General features: G+C 45.6%; 1 long non-coding RNA gene and 1 other non-coding gene across 2 annotated transcripts; one reads left to right on the top strand and one right to left on the bottom strand.

Annotated features, from left to right (window-relative positions):
* Positions 1–3,686: 3,686 nt before the first annotated feature.
* On the top strand, positions 3,687–3,759 carry TRNAK-UUU (transfer RNA lysine (anticodon UUU)). The gene has a single exon. It is a non-coding gene; the product is annotated as a tRNA-Lys (tRNA).
* A 2,852-nt stretch (positions 3,760–6,611) lies between these two features.
* LOC135895126 (uncharacterized) lies at positions 6,612–16,181 on the bottom strand. Its single transcript, XR_010562463.1, has 2 exons — positions 16,096–16,181; positions 6,612–7,142 (listed from the first exon to the last, which is right to left on the bottom strand). It is a non-coding gene; the product is annotated as an uncharacterized LOC135895126 (long non-coding RNA).
* Positions 16,182–16,392: the final 211 nt, after the last annotated feature.

Here is a 16,392-nt window from a genome sequence, read left to right as displayed (position 1 = left end):
GCATCTTTCACAGCCCTGGAAGTTAAAGATCCTGATACCTCACTGACTACTTTGAAAAACCTTGTATTTAGAAATAATTCTATTTCTCTTTCATAGAAATATGTAATTCTTTTCTTTTATTAACATATTACCGTAGATTTTCCCCCCATTAAGAGTTGATTAATTCGTGTTTTCTCTCCACCAGAAGTCATTATACTTTGCAATATCATGATGGCCATGAATAAAAGATGACTTCTGGTTAGGAATGAAAAGCAGGAATAGATAAAGATGAAACAAATGTTTTTTTCAAATGTAAGTGTGATTAATGATAGATAACTAAGAAAAAAGACAGAAAATGATACTGTGCAAGGAAAATGATTTCTAGGTAAGAAGTGTTTCAAAGCTGTAAGTGGAATATCGATGTTAATGGTAAAATTAACATTAACTAATTCAGCTCATTTGAATCCAGCTGATAGATGTTGATACTTATTAGCGTAAGGAAAAGAAAATGTATAATTGAGACTGCCTGAACCACAGTGTTTTAGTGATTTCTCATTAGAGCGACCAGAGCCTATCATATATATGTATGTGTGTATATATTTACATATATGCAAATACACTGTCTTTGTTTTATATAGGACAATGATTTGCATATGCATTAGGAAATGGAAAACAATTTCACAGAGAATAAAGATATATCAGAATGGACAACTATATAATAGTAATGTGGGTTGCAGTCTTGAGGGTGAGGGTGTATGATGGGGTGTACTCCCACACCAGACCTGAGAGAGCTGCACTAGGCCAGGCAGGCTCAATCAGCCACATTAGTGGCAAAGAAGAGAGATGTAGGCTGTGTGAAGAGCCTTGATTAGAAAGAAGCTCACCTGTGCGGGAACAGGTAGGGACTTCTATAAAGCCAGCAGGCAGGAAGCCTGTAGTCTCTCTTCCCAGAGAGAGGGAGAAGGAAGGGGGGATAGGAATCCCTGAGACCTAGTAGGCCTGAAAGAGAGGGGTCTTCTGACTAGGAGGACTGGAGAAACACAGTAGGAAATAGTCCAGGGGCTAGAGCAGGAAAATGGGTGCAGTCATAGACCTTAATCACTTGCTACAGGGTCCTAGACTGGAACCCTGAGTAGAGGGTGGGCCTGGGTCCCCCTACCAACCACTGCAGAGTGGTACTGGTTGGGGCAGTGAATTAGAAGACCATCTGGGTCACTGCAGGAGTGACAGGGTCAGGGCAGCGGACATGAGGACTGCTTGAACAGAAAGACTTTGAAAGGGGAATCACAAAGTGATCTGGTTGGAGGGCTGAGTCATAAAGCAGCTGTACCACAACTCTGTGAACAAGAGACGAGCTGCAGATGCTGGAAGAGAAGGAAGGGGACACTGAACTGGGCAGAGCTAATTCCTAAAAGTGCCTGAAGGGGGCACAACCAGCAGTGAGCAAACGGCCCCATAACAGGCAGCAACACCGTAATATTCCTGTAGATGCAGAGTGAAATAAAATTATATTGGAACATTTTATCTGATCTTTACGTTTTTTTCCTAACCTTTAGTATTTCATTCTCATGAGCCTACCCTGAATAGATACTAGTGCATAGAGGGAAGCTATATTTGATTCTAACTAGCAGTAAATCAATTTATTTAGTACCTGCTGTTTCTTCTCCAATCCAAATTAGAGTGCAATCACTTCTCCTTTTGGCTTGTAGCAATTGATCTTCATGACCTATCCATCAAACACTACGTTTAGCCTGTGAAAGTTTTGTAATTTTTAAAAAAATATCATAGAGCAACTTAATTATCCAGAAAAGTTACTGATTTGCTGATTAGAACTAAACAGTTCAGTCAACTTTTAGAAGTTCAATTGTATTTGTCATCTTGTTAAAAAATGTTAGATTCATCTGAAACCCTGGGGCCAAGTACTCCTCTATTATATTGGTGTAATTCCATTTAAATCACTTGAATTGGAAAAGTGTATTTTGATTGGTGCTGGTCTTGTATCTCTAAGCATTTGCAATAGTTTCCAGTGTGCTGTTTTCTTTATGATTATAATAACTTTAAGTTTATACAGTTACATCCAGGCTTTAACAGCAACTTTACTTGTGAAGAAAACACTTGTTTCTTCTTATGAGAACAAATTCTTTTACTTTTTTCATTGTGATTTAGAGATAGCAAACCTGACTTGGTCTTTTAGCAAAAAACAAATCCTATTTGTGTGAAATTCTTGCAAACAGCATAAATTTCAAAAGAATTGCCTAAGTATGACCATACTGGCTCAGACCAATAGTTCATCTAGCCCAGTATTCTGTCTTCTGACAGTGGCTGGTGCCAGATGCTTCTGAGGGAATGAACAAAACAGGGCAATTTATTGAGTGACCCATCCCGTCATCCAGTTTCAGCATCTGGCAGTTAGAGGCTTAGGGACACCCAGAGCAAGGGGTTGCATACCTGACCATCTTGGCTAAGACCCACTGGTGAACCTATCCTCCATGAACTTATCTAATTTGTTTTTGAACCCCAATCGCTGGCAATGAGTTACACAGGTTGGCTGTGCATTGTGTGAAGAAGTACTTCCTTATGTTTTTTTTTTAAACCTGCTGTCTGTTAATTTCATTGGGTGATGCCTGGTTCTTGTGTTATGCAAAGTGATAAAATACTTTGCATAACACAAGAACCTTATTCACTTTCTCCACACCATTCATGATTTTATAGACCTCTATCATATCCTCCCTTAGTCATCTCTTCTGTAAGATGAATGAACCACTCTTTTTAATCTCTCCTCATATGGAAGCTGTTCCATACCCCTAATCATTTTTGTTGCCCTTCTCTGTACTTCTTTCTCAATTCTAATATATCCTTTTTGAGATGGGCTGACCAGATCTGCATGCAGTATTCAAGATGTGGGCATATCATGGATTTATATAGTGGCATTATGATTAAGGCTAAGATTTTGTCATGGATATTTTTAGTAAAATTCACGGACAGGTCACGAGCAAAAAAGAAAAATTCACGGGAAGCCGTGACCTGTCTCTGACTTTTACTAAAAATATACCTGACAAAATGGGGATCTACTGATCCCCACACCACCTGAAGTGGGGCAGCTGCGCAGGGGCTAGGAGCTGCCTGTAGCTGCTGGGGGCTAAGGGATACCCCTGCCACCTGCAGCTCTGGAGGGTCACCCGCTGCTTGAAGATGTGGGGTGCCCCCGCCTCCCATGTCAGCCGGGAGCTTTCGGGTACCCCTGTCACCGGTGGCTGGGAGATGCAGGGAGCCCTGCCTCCCTCAGCGTCTGGGGCTCGGAGATTCAGCCCGCCGCAGCAGGTGGCTCGGGGGTTCCCCTGTCGCCACCAACAGCTGGGGGCTCGGGGATTCCCCCGCCTCCGGGATTCTCCCACTGCCACCAGCCGGGGGCTCTGGGATTCTGCCCCTCCTCTGCTGGCAAGGGCTCAGGGATTTCCCCACTGCCAGTGGCAGCTTGGGGATTCCCCCGCTGCCACCAGCGGCCAGGAGCTTGGGAGTTCCATGGCCTGGGGGTCCTCTGTCAGCGTGAGCTCAGGGATTCCCCTGCTACCTGCAGAGGCCGGGGGCTCAGGGATTCCACCACTGCTGCTGGGGGCTCAGGGGTTCCCCGCCCGGAGGTCCTCTGCCAGCGGGGGCTCAGGGATTCTCCCACCGGTGGCAGCGGCTCCGGAGGTTCCCCTGCCACTGCCTGGCTAGCTCAGTTGGTAGAGTATCAGACTTTTAATCTAAGGGTCCAGGGTTCAAGTCCCTGATCAGGTGACAAATTACTCACCAAGATCTTAAAAATCTGTCTTTGGGGGGGGAAGGATAGCTCAGTGGTTTGAGCATTGGCCTGCTAAACCCAGGGTTGTGAGTTCAATCCTTGAGGGGGCCATTTAGGGATCTGGGGCAAAAATCTGTCTGGGGATTGGTCCTGCTTTGAGCGGGGGGTTGGACTAGATGACCTCCTGAGGTCCTTTCCAACCCTGATAGTCTATGATTCCTCCGCTGGTGGCCAAGGGCCCTGTACAGGTGGAACCTTGGGGATTCCCCTGGTGCCCGCAGCGGCCGGGAGCTGCGAGATACCCCGCCCCCCACAGCAGCTTGGAGGTCCAGGGGCCGCCAGAGGCGCCGGGGGTACCCCGCAGCTCCCTGCCCCCACTGCTGGAGGGGACCCTGCAGTGCCCAACCACTGCAGGCTAAAGTCACAGAGGTCACTGGAAGTCATGGATTCCATGACTTCCGCAATCTCCATGACTAAATCATAGCCTTAATTATCAACAGAGGGTCCTGTGGCACCTTTGAGACTAATAGAAGTATTGGAGCATAAGCTTTCGTGGGTGAATGCCCACTTCATCAGACGCAAGGGCATTCACCCATGAAAGCTTATGCTCCAATACTTCTGTTAGTCTTAAAGGTGCCACAGGACCCTCTGTTGCTTTTTACAGATTCAGACTAACACGGCTACCCCTCTGAGCCTTAATTATGATATTTACTGTCTTATTTTCTATCCCTTTCCTAATGGTTCCTAACATTCAGTTAGCTTTTTTGATTGCTGCTGCACATTGATAGAGCGCTGTGCAGATACAAATTTATATCCGCGGATGCAGATATCCGAGATATAAATTGGTCTCTGCGGAACGGCAGAGTTCTCCCAGGAACCGCAGCGGCAAAAGGAGCAGAATATGGGGCTGCCGCTCCCAGGAGCCAGCGCCTCACGCCAGCAGCTCCTCCATCGCAGCAGTACCGCCCCCAGCCCTGTCCCCGTCCCTTCAATGCAGTTGTCTGTGTCTCCTGTCTCGGGGCGTGCACGCTGCTTGCACACACTAGTTCGACCAGGGACAGCTGCCGGTGAGCCTGGTGCCCACCCCAGTGGGCGGGGCTGGAGGCGGTACAGTGGGGCGCTAGCTCCTGGGAGCCAAGGCCCCACGTTCTGCTCTGCCGCTGCAGTTCCCGAGAGAGCCCAGTGGTTCCATGGATACCCAATTTATATCTGCGGATATCTGCATCCGCGGGTATAAATTTGTATCCACGCAGGACTCTATACATTGAGCAGATGTTTTCAGAGAACTATTCTAGATGACTCCGAGCTCTCTTTCTTGAGTGGTAACAGTTAATTTAGACTCCATCATTTTGTATACATATTTGGGACTATGTTTTCCAATGTGCACTACTTTGCATTTATCAACATTGAATTTCATTTGCCATTTTGTTGCCCCGTCATCCAGTTTTATGAGATCCCTTTGTAACTCTTTACAGTCGGTTTTGGACTTAAATAGCCTAAGTAATTTGCATCATCTGCAAACTTTGCCACCTCACTGTTTGCTCCTTTTTCCAGATCATTTATGAATATGTTGAACAGCAGTGGTCCCAGTACAGATCCTTGCGGGATCCCGCTACTTAGCTCTCTCCACAGTGAAAACTGACCATTTATTCCTACCCTTTGTTTCCTATAAACTAAACTACATTCAAAACGTCTTGCTTAAACAACCCTTTCATTAACTAGGAGACAATGCAGGCAGAAGCCCAGCTGCAGAGTGGGGGCTATCCAGTTTATTGCACTGAGTGCAGCATGTATGATTACCTGCCCTGTGGGCGGGTGGCGTATGTGTGCATTCGGTGCAAGGAGCTCCTGGCCCTCAGAGACCATGTACGGACTTTGGAGGCCAGGGTAACGGAACTGGAGGAGCTAAGAGAGGCAGAGAGGTATGTTGATGAGGCTTCCCGGGACACTGTAGAATTGTCCCACCTCCGGTCAGACAGCCCCTGCGCTGTTGAGGAGGATGAAAGGTCCAGGGAAGCAGAGCAGTCAACGGGAGCAGAGGGAAACCTTCCCATAGTTGGGATCCTCCTTCCAGATGGTGCTGGGGTTGCCTCTTGCACTGAGGTTACCTCTCCGGGGGAGGGAACTCCAGTTTCTAGGAAAAGGCAGGTGTTAATAATGGGAGATTCGATCATTAGTAACGTAGATTGCTGGATTTGTGATGACCGGGAGAACCATATGGTGACTTGCCTGCCTGGTGCGAAGGTTGCGGATCTCTCGAGGCATCTAGACAGACTTATGTGTAGTGCTGGGGAGGAGCCTGTGGTCGTGGTACATGTAGGTACCAATGACATAGGGAAGGGTAGGAGAGATGTCCTGGAGGCCAAATTGAGGCTGCTAGGGAAGAGGCTGAAATCCAGGACCTCTATGGTGGCATTCTCAGAAATGCTCCCGGTTCCACGCGCAGGGCCAGGTAGTCAGGCAGAGCTTCAGAGTCTCAATGCGTGGATGAGACGATGGTGTAGAGAGGAGGGGTTTACATTCATTAGGAACTGGGGAAACTTTTGGGATGGGGAGAGCCTATGCAGGAGAGATGGGCTCCACCTAAACCAAAGTGGAACCAGACTGCTGGCACTTAACATTAAAAAGGTTGTAGAGCAGTTTTTAAACTAGGAGATGGGGGAAAGCCGATTGCTACAGAGGAGCACGTGGATCGGACAGAGACTTCGCTTAGGGGGGAGTCTATTGATAGAGAATCTCCAGGTTTTAGTCAGGAGCAGAGGATGGAAGAGGATAAAGTAGGGGCCAGATCAGACGAGAAACATTCACATAAAAAGAATCTGACACATCAGAAAAGGGCAGACAAATAAATAGTGACACATTTTTAAAGTGCTTGTACACAAATGCTAGAAGTCTAAATAATAAGATGGGTGAACTACAGTGCCTTGTGATAAAGGAGGATATTGATATAATAGGCATCACAGACACCTGGTGGACTGAGAGCAATCAATGGGACACAATCATTCCTGGGTACAAAATATATCGGAAGGACAGAACAGGTCGTGCAGGGGGGGAGTGGCACTATATGTGAAAGAAAATGTAAAATCAAATGAAGTAAAAATCTTAAGTGAATCCACATGTTCCATAGAATCTCTATGGATAGATATTTCATGCTCTAATAAGAATATAACATTCTTGGTAGTCCATCGATCCGACGATGACAAATCTGTGCAGATCATCTATTGTTGGTCTCATGGTGTGCCCTCTGATGACTGAACAAGCCAATTCTAGAGGTCCACATTTTGCTGCAGATGGTGCATGGGAAGTTCGCAGTCAGTGGATTGTGCGCTGTTGATGCTCTGTGACATCGTTCGCGTGCCTCTTGTAGATATTTCATGCTCTAATAAGAATATAACATTAGGGATCTATTATAGACCACCTGACCAGGACAGTGATAGTGATGATGAAATGCTAAGGGAAATTAGAGAGGCTATCAACATTAAGAACTCAATAATAGTGGGGGATTTCAATTATCCCCATATTGACTGGGAACATTTCACTTCAGGACGAAATGCAGAGATAAAATTTCTTGATACTTTAAATGACTGCTTCTTGGAGCAGCTGGTACGGGAACCCACAAGGGGAGAGGCAACTCTAGATTTAGTCCTGAGTGGAGCGCAGGAGCTGGTCCAAGAGGTACCTATAACACGGCCGCTTGGAAATAGTGACCATAATACAATAGCATTCAACATCCCTGTGGTGGGAAGAACATCTCAACAGCCCAACACTGTGGCATTTAATTTCAAAAGGGGGAACTATGCAAAAATGAGGGGGTTAGTTAAACAGAAGTTAAAAAATACAGTGACTAAAGTGAAATCCCTGCAAGCTGCATGGGCGCTTTTTAAAGACACCATAATAGAGGCCCAACTTAAATGTATACCCCAAATTAAGAAACACAGTAAAAGAACTAAAAAGAGCCACCGTGGCTTAACAACCATGTAAAAGAAGCAGTGAGAGAAAAAGACTTCCTTTAAAAAGTGGAAGTCAAATCCTAGTGAGGCAAATAGAAAGGAGCATAAACGCTGCCAAATTAAGTGCAAGAATGTAATAAGAAAAGCCAAAGAGGAGTTTGAAGAACGGCTAGCCCAAAACTCAAAAGGTAATAACAAAATGTTTTTTAAGTACATCAGAAGCAGGAAGCCTGTTAAACAACCAGTGGGGCCCCTTGATGATCAAGATACAAAAGGAGCGCTTAAGGACGATAAAGTAATTGCGGAGAAACTAAATGGATTCTTTGCTTCAGTCTTCACGGCTGAGGATGTTAGGGAGATTCCCAAACCTGAGCCGGCTTTTGTAGGTGACAAATCTGAGGAACTGTCACAGATTGAAGTGTCACTAGAGGAGGTTTTGGAATTAATTGACAAACTTAACATTAACCACATTAACATAAACATTAACGGGACCAGATGGCATTCACCCAAGAGTTCTGAAAGAACTCAAATATGAAGTTGCGGAACTATTAACTAAGGTTTGTAACCTGTCCTTTAAATCGGCTTCTGTACCCAATGACTGGAAGTTAGCTAATGTAACGTCAATATTTAAAAAGGGCTCTAGGGGTGATCCCGGCAATTACAGACCAGTAAGTCTAACGTCGGTACCGGGCAAATTAGTCGAAACAATAGTTAAGAATAAAATTGTCAGACACATAGAGAAACATAAACTGTTGAGCAATAGTCAACATGGTTTCTGTAAAGGGAAATCGTGTCTTACTAATCTATTACAGTTCTTTGAAGGGGTCAACAAACATGTGGACAAGGGGGATCCAGTGGACATAGTGTACTTAGATTTCCAGAAAGCCTTTGACAAGGTCCCTCACCAAAGGCTCTTACGTAAATTAAGCTGTCATGGGATAAAAGGGAAGGTCCTTTCATGGACTGAGAACTGGTTAAAAGACAGGGAACAAAGGGTAGGAATTAATGGTAAATTCTCAGAATGGAGAGGGGTAACTAGTGGTGTTCCCCAAGGGTCAGTTCTCGGACCAATCCTATTCAACTTATTCATAAATGATCTGGAGAAAGGGGTAAACAGTGAGGTGGCAAAGTTTGCAGATGATACTAAACTGCTCAAGATAGTTAAGACCAAAGCAGACTGTGACGAACTTCAAAAAGATCTCACAAAACTAAGTGATTGGGCAACAAAATGGCAAATGAAATGTAATGTGGATAAATGTAAAGTAATGCACATTGGAAAAAATAATCCCAACTACAATATGATGGGGGCTAATTTAACTACAACGAGTCAGGAAAAAGATCTTGGAGTCATTGTGGATAGTTCTCTGAAGATGTCCACGCAGTGTGGAGGCGGTCAAAAAACCAACAGTATGTTAGGAATCATTAAAAAGGGGATAGAGAATAAGACTGAGAATATATTATTGCCCTTATATAAATCCATGGTACGCCCACATCTCGAATACTGCGTACAGATGTGGTCTCCTCATCTCACAAAAGATATACTGGCACTAGAAAAGGTTCAGAGAAGGGCAACTAAAATGATTAGGGGTTTGGAACGGGTCCCATATGAGGAGAGGTTAAAGAGGCTAGGACTCTTCAGCTTGGAAAAGAGGAGACTAAGGGGGGATATGATAGAGGTATATAAAATCATGAGTGATGTGGAGAAAGTGGATAAGGAAAAGTTATTTACTTATTCCCATAATACAAGAACTAGGGGTCACCAAATGAAATTAATAGGGAGCAGGTTTAAAACAAATACAAGGAAGTTCTTCTTCACGCAGCACACACTCAACTTGTGGAACTCCTTACCTGAGGAGGTTTTGAAGGCTAGGACTATAACAGCGTTTAAAAGAGAACTGGATAAATTCATGGTGGTTAAGTCCATTAATGGCTATTAGCCAGGATGGGTAAGGAATGGTGTCCCTAGCCTCTGTTTGTCAGAGGATGGAGATGGATGGCAGGAGAGAAATCACTTGGTCATTGCCTGTTAGGTCCACTCCCTCTGGGGCACCTGGCATTGGCCACTGTCGGTAGACAGGATACTGGGCTAGATGGACCTTTGGTCTGACACGGTACAGCCGTTCTTATGTTCTTAGCTTTTAACCATTACTGATCCGTTAGAGGACCTTCACTCTTATCCCATGACTGCCTACTGTGCTTAAGAGCCTTTGGTGAGGGACTTTGTCAAAGATTTCTGGAAGTCCAGGTACATTATATCCACTGGATCCCCCTTGTCCACATTTGCTGACCCCCTCTAAGAATTCTAAGAGATTGGTGAGGCACGATTTCCCTTTACAAATGCCATGTTGACTCTTCCCCATCATAGCATGTTCATCACATGTCCAGTGATTCTGTTCTTTATTATAGTTTCCACCAGTTTGCTGGTACTGAAGTTAGGCTTACTTGCCTCTAATTGCCAGGATCGCCTCTGGAGCCTTTTAAAAGAAATTGGTGTTACGCTAGCTATCCTCCAGTTACTTGGTATAGAGGCTGATTTAAGTAATAGTTCTGTACATTTCGTTGTTCTGCAATTTCATATTTGAGTTCCTTCAGAACTTTTGGATGAATATCATCTCATTCTGGGGACTTATTGCTGTTTATCAATTTGTTCCAAACCTTTTCTATTGACACCTCAATATGGGACAGTTTCTCAGATTTGAAAAAGAATGGCTCAGGTGTGGGAATCTCCTTCACATCCTTTGCAGTGAAGACCAATGCAAAGAATTCATTTAGCTTCCCTGAAATGGCCTTGTCTTCCTTGGGTGCTCCTTTACTACCTCGATCACACAGTGACCCCATTCACTGTTTGGCAGGCTTCCTGCTTCTGATGCAGTTAAAAAAATATTGCTGTTAGTTCTTCTGCGAGTTGCTCTTCAAATTCCATTTTGGCCTGCCTAATTATACTTTTATACTTGACTTGCCAGAGTTTATGCTCCTTTCTATTTTCCTTAGTAGGATTTGACTTCCAATATTAAAACGATGTATTTTTGTCTCTAACCACCTTTTACTCTATTATTTAGCCTTGGTGCCATTTTTTTTGGTTCTCTTACTGTTTTGGTGGTGGTGGGGGTTTCTTTTTATTTGTGGTATACAATTAGTTTGAAACGCTATTATGGTGTTTTTAAAAAGTTTCCATACAGCTTGCAGGCATTTCACTCTTATGACTATTCTTTTTAATTTCCACTTAACTAGCTTTCTCATTTTTGTTTAGTTCCCCTTTTTGAATTTAAATGCTGCTGTAGTGGGTTTGTTTGGCATTTTACCTCCTATAAGGATGTTAAATTTAATTATATTATGGTTATTATCACTAAACAGTTTAGCTAAATTCACCTTTTGGACCAGATCCTGTGCACCAGACTAAATCAAGAATTGCCTCTCCACTTGTGGGTTCCAGGACTAACTGCTGCAAGAAGCAGTCATTAATGATGTCTAGAAATTTTCTCTCTGCATCCCATCCTCAGGTACGTATCTAGTCAATATGGGGATAGTTTAAATCCCCCATGTTATTAGGTTTTCTTTTTTGTAGCCTCTCTAATCTCCCTGAGCATTTCACAGTTCCATCACCATCATGGTCGGATGGTTGGTAGTATATTCCTACTGCTACACATGTATCATTCAAGCATGGAATTTCTATCCATAGAGATTCTATGGTACAGTTTGATTCATTTAAGATTTTTACTATATTTGACTGTATGCTTTCTTTCACATATAGTGCCACTCCCCTATAAGCACAACCTACTCTGTCATTCCTATATATTTTGCACCCTGGAATTACTGTGGCCCATTATCATTGTTACACCAAATTTCTGTGATGCCCATTATATCAATAGCCTCATGTAATTCCAGGCACCAAGTCCACCCATCCTAGTATTTACACTTCTAGCACTTGTATACAAGCACTTATAAAATTTGTCAATATTTAGTTGTCTGCCTTCATGTGATGTAATTAAGTGGGACTCTTTTTTGTTTGACTATTTCTCTTAAGTTCCTACCTGTACTCCATAAACTTATATCCTCTCCTTTTTACTAGGATATAGACCATCCCCTTTTATAAATCCTCCCCTCAAGGATGTCTCTGTCTGAACCATGTGCTCCGCTGCACCTGTCAGCTTTCCCTCGGCCCTTAGTTTAAACACTCCTCTATGACCTTTTAAATTTTACATGTCAGCAATCTGGTTCCATTTTGGTTTAGGTGGAGCCCATCCTTCCTCTTTGGGCTCCTCTTTCTCCCAAAGGTTCCCTAGTTCACTATAAACCTAAATCCCCTTCTGAATACCATCATCTCATCCACACATTGAGACTCTGCAGTTTAGGTTTGTCTAACTGGCCCTGCACGTGGAACTGGAAACACTTTGGAAAATGCTACCATGAAGGTCCTGGGCTTTAATCTCTTACCTACTACCCTAAATATGGCCTTTGAGACCTCTCTCTGACTTTTCCCTGTGTCCTTGGTACCTACATGTACCACAACCACCTGCTCCTCCCCAGCACTGCACATAAGTCTATCTAGATGTCTTGAGAGGTCCACCATATCAGACAATTCACCACGTGGCTCTCCTGGTCATCAAATCCAACTATCAATATTTCTAATAATGGAATCCCCCATTATTATTACTTCTCTTCCTAATAACAGGGGTCCCATTCCCCAGTGGGGTATCTGCACTGATGATACCAGGACATCATCTGGAAGGAGGGTCCTAACTATAGGATTGTTTCTCTCTGCTCCAGTTTGATGTTCTCCTTCCCGGAGGCTCTCATCCTCCTCAACAGCACAGAGGCTGTCAGACTTGTGCTGGAACCGCTCTACTGTGTCCCGGAAAGTCTTCTCTATGTATTTCTCTGTCTCCCTTAGCTCCTCCAGTTCAACCACTCTGGTCTCAAGAACCCCTACTCAGCCTCTGAGGGCCATGAGTTGATTGCACTGAATGCACACACATGCCACCTGCCCACAAAGCAAGTAATCATACGATGCATTCAGTGCAATAAACTGGATAGCCCCCACTCTCCTGCTGGATTTCTGCCTTTATTTTTACTCTTGCAGAGGGTTTGTTTGTTTGTTCTTTCGGGGCATTATTGGCATAAGTTTAGATAATATTTGTTAATTGTATCTGGCCCTCATGTTCCCTCTCTAAATTTCCTCACAAAACTCCATTTGCTAGCTCCTCTGCTTACTTAGGAGCTGGCCTTTTAAACCCCTGTTCTCCCTGAGTTAAGGCTACATTTTAGTCACGGGTATTTTTAGTAAAAGTCATGGACGGGTCACGGGCAGTAAACAAAAGTTCATGGCCCGTGACCTGTCCATGACTTGTACTATATACCCCTAGCTAAAACTTGGGCTGGGAGATGCTCTGGGAGGCGGGCCAGGGGTGCTCTGGGAGGACAGCCCGAGGGCGCTGCAGGTGCTGGGGGGTGGAGGGAGGAGGGTTGGCAGGGCTGGCAGGCTCCCTACCTGGCTCTGCACGTCTCCCTGGAAGCTGCCGGCATGTCCCTGCAGATCCTAGGGAGAGGGAAGGCCGGGGGCTCCACGCGCTCCCCCCACCACAAGTGCCAGCTCTGCAGCTCCCATTGGCTGGGAACTGCAACCAGTAGGAGCTGCGGGGGCAGTGCCTGCAGGCAGGGGCAGCGTGCAGAGCCCCCTGACCCCTCGGCCTACGAGCTGCAAGGACATGCCAGCCATTTCCAGGGAGCCCCCTCCCCCAGGTATGTGCCGCCACGCACCCCAAGCCCCTGCCCCGAGCCCCCTCCCACACCCAAACTACTACTGATGCTGCGGGGGGTGGGGGAAAGGTGGCCCAAGACTGCCCCAGCAGCGGCCGGTGGTGGAGGCAGCCAAACTAGCCACTGCAAAAGTCACGGAGGTTACGGTATCCGTGACTTCTGTGACAGACACACAGCCTTACCTATAGGGATTAGGGATGAAAGAATGGCAGGCTAGAGTCTCATTAGGAAGCTCTCAGCCTTGCCTATCAGGCCACTAGACTCAGCACAAAGCCCCCTAAACATACCACACTATAAACCATAAAAGAATTCCATATAAGAATTATGATATTCCAGACTTGCAATTTATTAAGGGTTAGATCCTGCAAACTGCTGAACCCTCTGTCCCTGATCTAGCAAAGCAATTAAGCATATGAGTAGTCTTGCTGAAGTCAAAAAAACTACTATGTCAGAAGTTAACCATGTACTTAAGTGCTTTGCTGGATCAAGGATAAATGGTACGTAAAGATGCAGCTAGACAGTTTCCTTACTAACTTCCCAATTCCTACTATTCCTTTCCTGGACAGGGTTTTCCTTTTTATAAAGACTTTTTTCCCAGCATGCCTTTCTGGGGTTAGACCTTTATATTTGGCAGAGCCAAACAGCTGCAAGCCTAAAGAAGCCATTTAAAAAATAGCAGATGCTGGTTGCATCTCCCTCTCTTCAACTGGTAAGTATGTACGTGTTACCTTTCCCCCTAGTTTTGCATTTCATATTGCTGAGGAGATGGTATATTTTCACAAGAACTATTTTCTTTATTAATAACTTGTCCTAATCTTTTTAATTTACAGAGTGTATCTGAAGGATTTGACTGATCTAACTTTTCATTAATTCCACTGTCATATAATATCACTCTGGATTTCGTGTATTAACCACAGTAGCTTGAAACTATAATGGTGTTCTCAAAGTTCTGGTTTGTTGTGAAGCTTGTTGCCTTACAGAAAAGCACTTTATTGAGCACACAAAACTATCTGGATAAAGTATTTAAGAGACAAAAATGGTAGCACAACAGAAAATGTCCATCGTCTAGCTGGATGTAGAGAAAACATAACCACCATATTTCAAAATGTATTTGACAAAAGCTGCTGACTGGTATAGTCATGTAAACATGTAAGAGTTTTGCTTTCATGGAAAAAGTGGGTTGGCTGCGGCAAGATGTGCACATGATTGGAAGTAACTGTAAATGAGTTCAACACCTCAGAGGTCATCAGTAGTTTTGAAGGAGGACCCTAAAGTAAGGCAATGACACTTGTTGAATGTACCGATTTGGGAAGAAGGGAAGCCCATTCAAAAGAAAGCTGCTGGGATAGATTAGAGAAATGATAAAGGATTTGTGATGGCCGAAGTAGACAAATGTGACAGAATAATGACACAAGAGTGCATGAAAAGAAAAGAAATTCAAAGCATTTCACAGGAGAAAGATCTGTATTTTGTGTCCATGTGCTTATGTCGTGTCTAGCACCATATTATAAGTGCCTATGAGGGCTACAACTCTCACTATTACGCAGCATTCCCAATACCAAGCATTCAAAAATCAAGAGGTAGGCCCCCGCAAATCATGTTGGCTTAAAAATGAGATTTAAAAAATAATGCATTTGGACTTCTATCTATTTGCCTTCTGGCTTTTGAAATTTTAGGCTTCATGATTTTCAATCTCTACAACCATGAGGAGTAGAAATTTAATTTTTTAAATAAAAGCCGAGATCCTGGAGTAATAACATGAAGCTAGGATTTTAAGGGGGAAAAAAATCAAATATCCTAAGCCTCATGATAAAATTGTGAGAGACTGCAACAATGCCTTTGGAACAAATTGTTTTATAGTAACAGCTAGAGGCCCTGCTCAGGGAGGATCAGGATCCGGCTGAAACCCTCATTGTGGACATATGTAAAGGAAATACAATCCCTGCTCCAAGGAGTTTAACTTTGGCACGAGACAACTAATGGAGAGAACAATCTCAAATTGGCAGGAAGAACAAGCTAATGAAGAACGAGCAAAGCTCATGAGCAGAGCTGAGGACATGGCCAACGGGCCTAGTTCCCACGAGATGGATTCACTGACCAGAATCCACCCTGTGCCGGGTGGCAGCCAATACTGTAAGAGAAATGGACTATGACCGCTCCACATCCGGAAGGGGAAGGAGAGGGTTTCTCCTTCCAACAGAGCAGGGCTGCGTCGGGCAGGCAGGAGTACGGCCCACAGACGGGGAGGGAGACCCAGTCACTGGCCCAGTCTGTCTCCAGGGGGCCCAGGCCAGTCCTGTTTTAAGTGAGCCAAGCGATGGAGGTAGCTCCAGAGAGGAGCCCACGGTGCCTGAGCTCTGTAGGGGGCTCGGCCTCCTCGGCCCCACCTGAGGCGCTGAGGTTACCGGGGGTGGGGGCTGGACTCCCTCACTCCAGCGGGACCTGGCCGGGGGGCGGGTCTGAGCTACAAGGAGGCAAAGGCTGCTAAGGCCCCTGCGGCCCCCGGGCAGCGGAACCTGCGGGGGTCAGCGGGGCACATCCTGTCCCGCTCCGCGTCAGTGAGCTGAGCCGCCCGCCTCCCCAGCCCGACCCCGGAGCCCCCCAGGAGCAGCGCGAACTACTCACCGGCGCCCAGCACTCCCCTTCGGTCGGCTCACCGGCCCTTTAACAGCCGCCAGTCTCCCATTGGAGAACCCGTGGCGGCGGGTGAACCGCCCGTTGGGGGAGGCTGGCCCCCGCCCAAGGCCCCGCCCCCGGCCCCTTCCCCCCGCCGGAATCTCCTCGCTCCGGCCGGCCGACGCGCCCGGGGGCGCCCTCGGGGGGCGGGTCAGCGGCGCGTGCTCCCCCAGCACAGGGCGGGTGGGCCAGCGGCGCGTGGCCCCCTCCCCACGGCCCGAGCGCAGAGCGAGCGGGCGGCGCGCG

The sequence above is a fragment of the Emys orbicularis genome, chromosome 1 (assembly GCF_028017835.1).
Source record: "Emys orbicularis isolate rEmyOrb1 chromosome 1, rEmyOrb1.hap1, whole genome shotgun sequence".
NCBI lineage: Eukaryota > Metazoa > Chordata > Testudines > Emydidae > Emys > Emys orbicularis.
The sequence above is the reverse complement of the archived record's forward strand: the minus strand, read 5'-3'. Positions and strand labels throughout refer to the sequence as shown.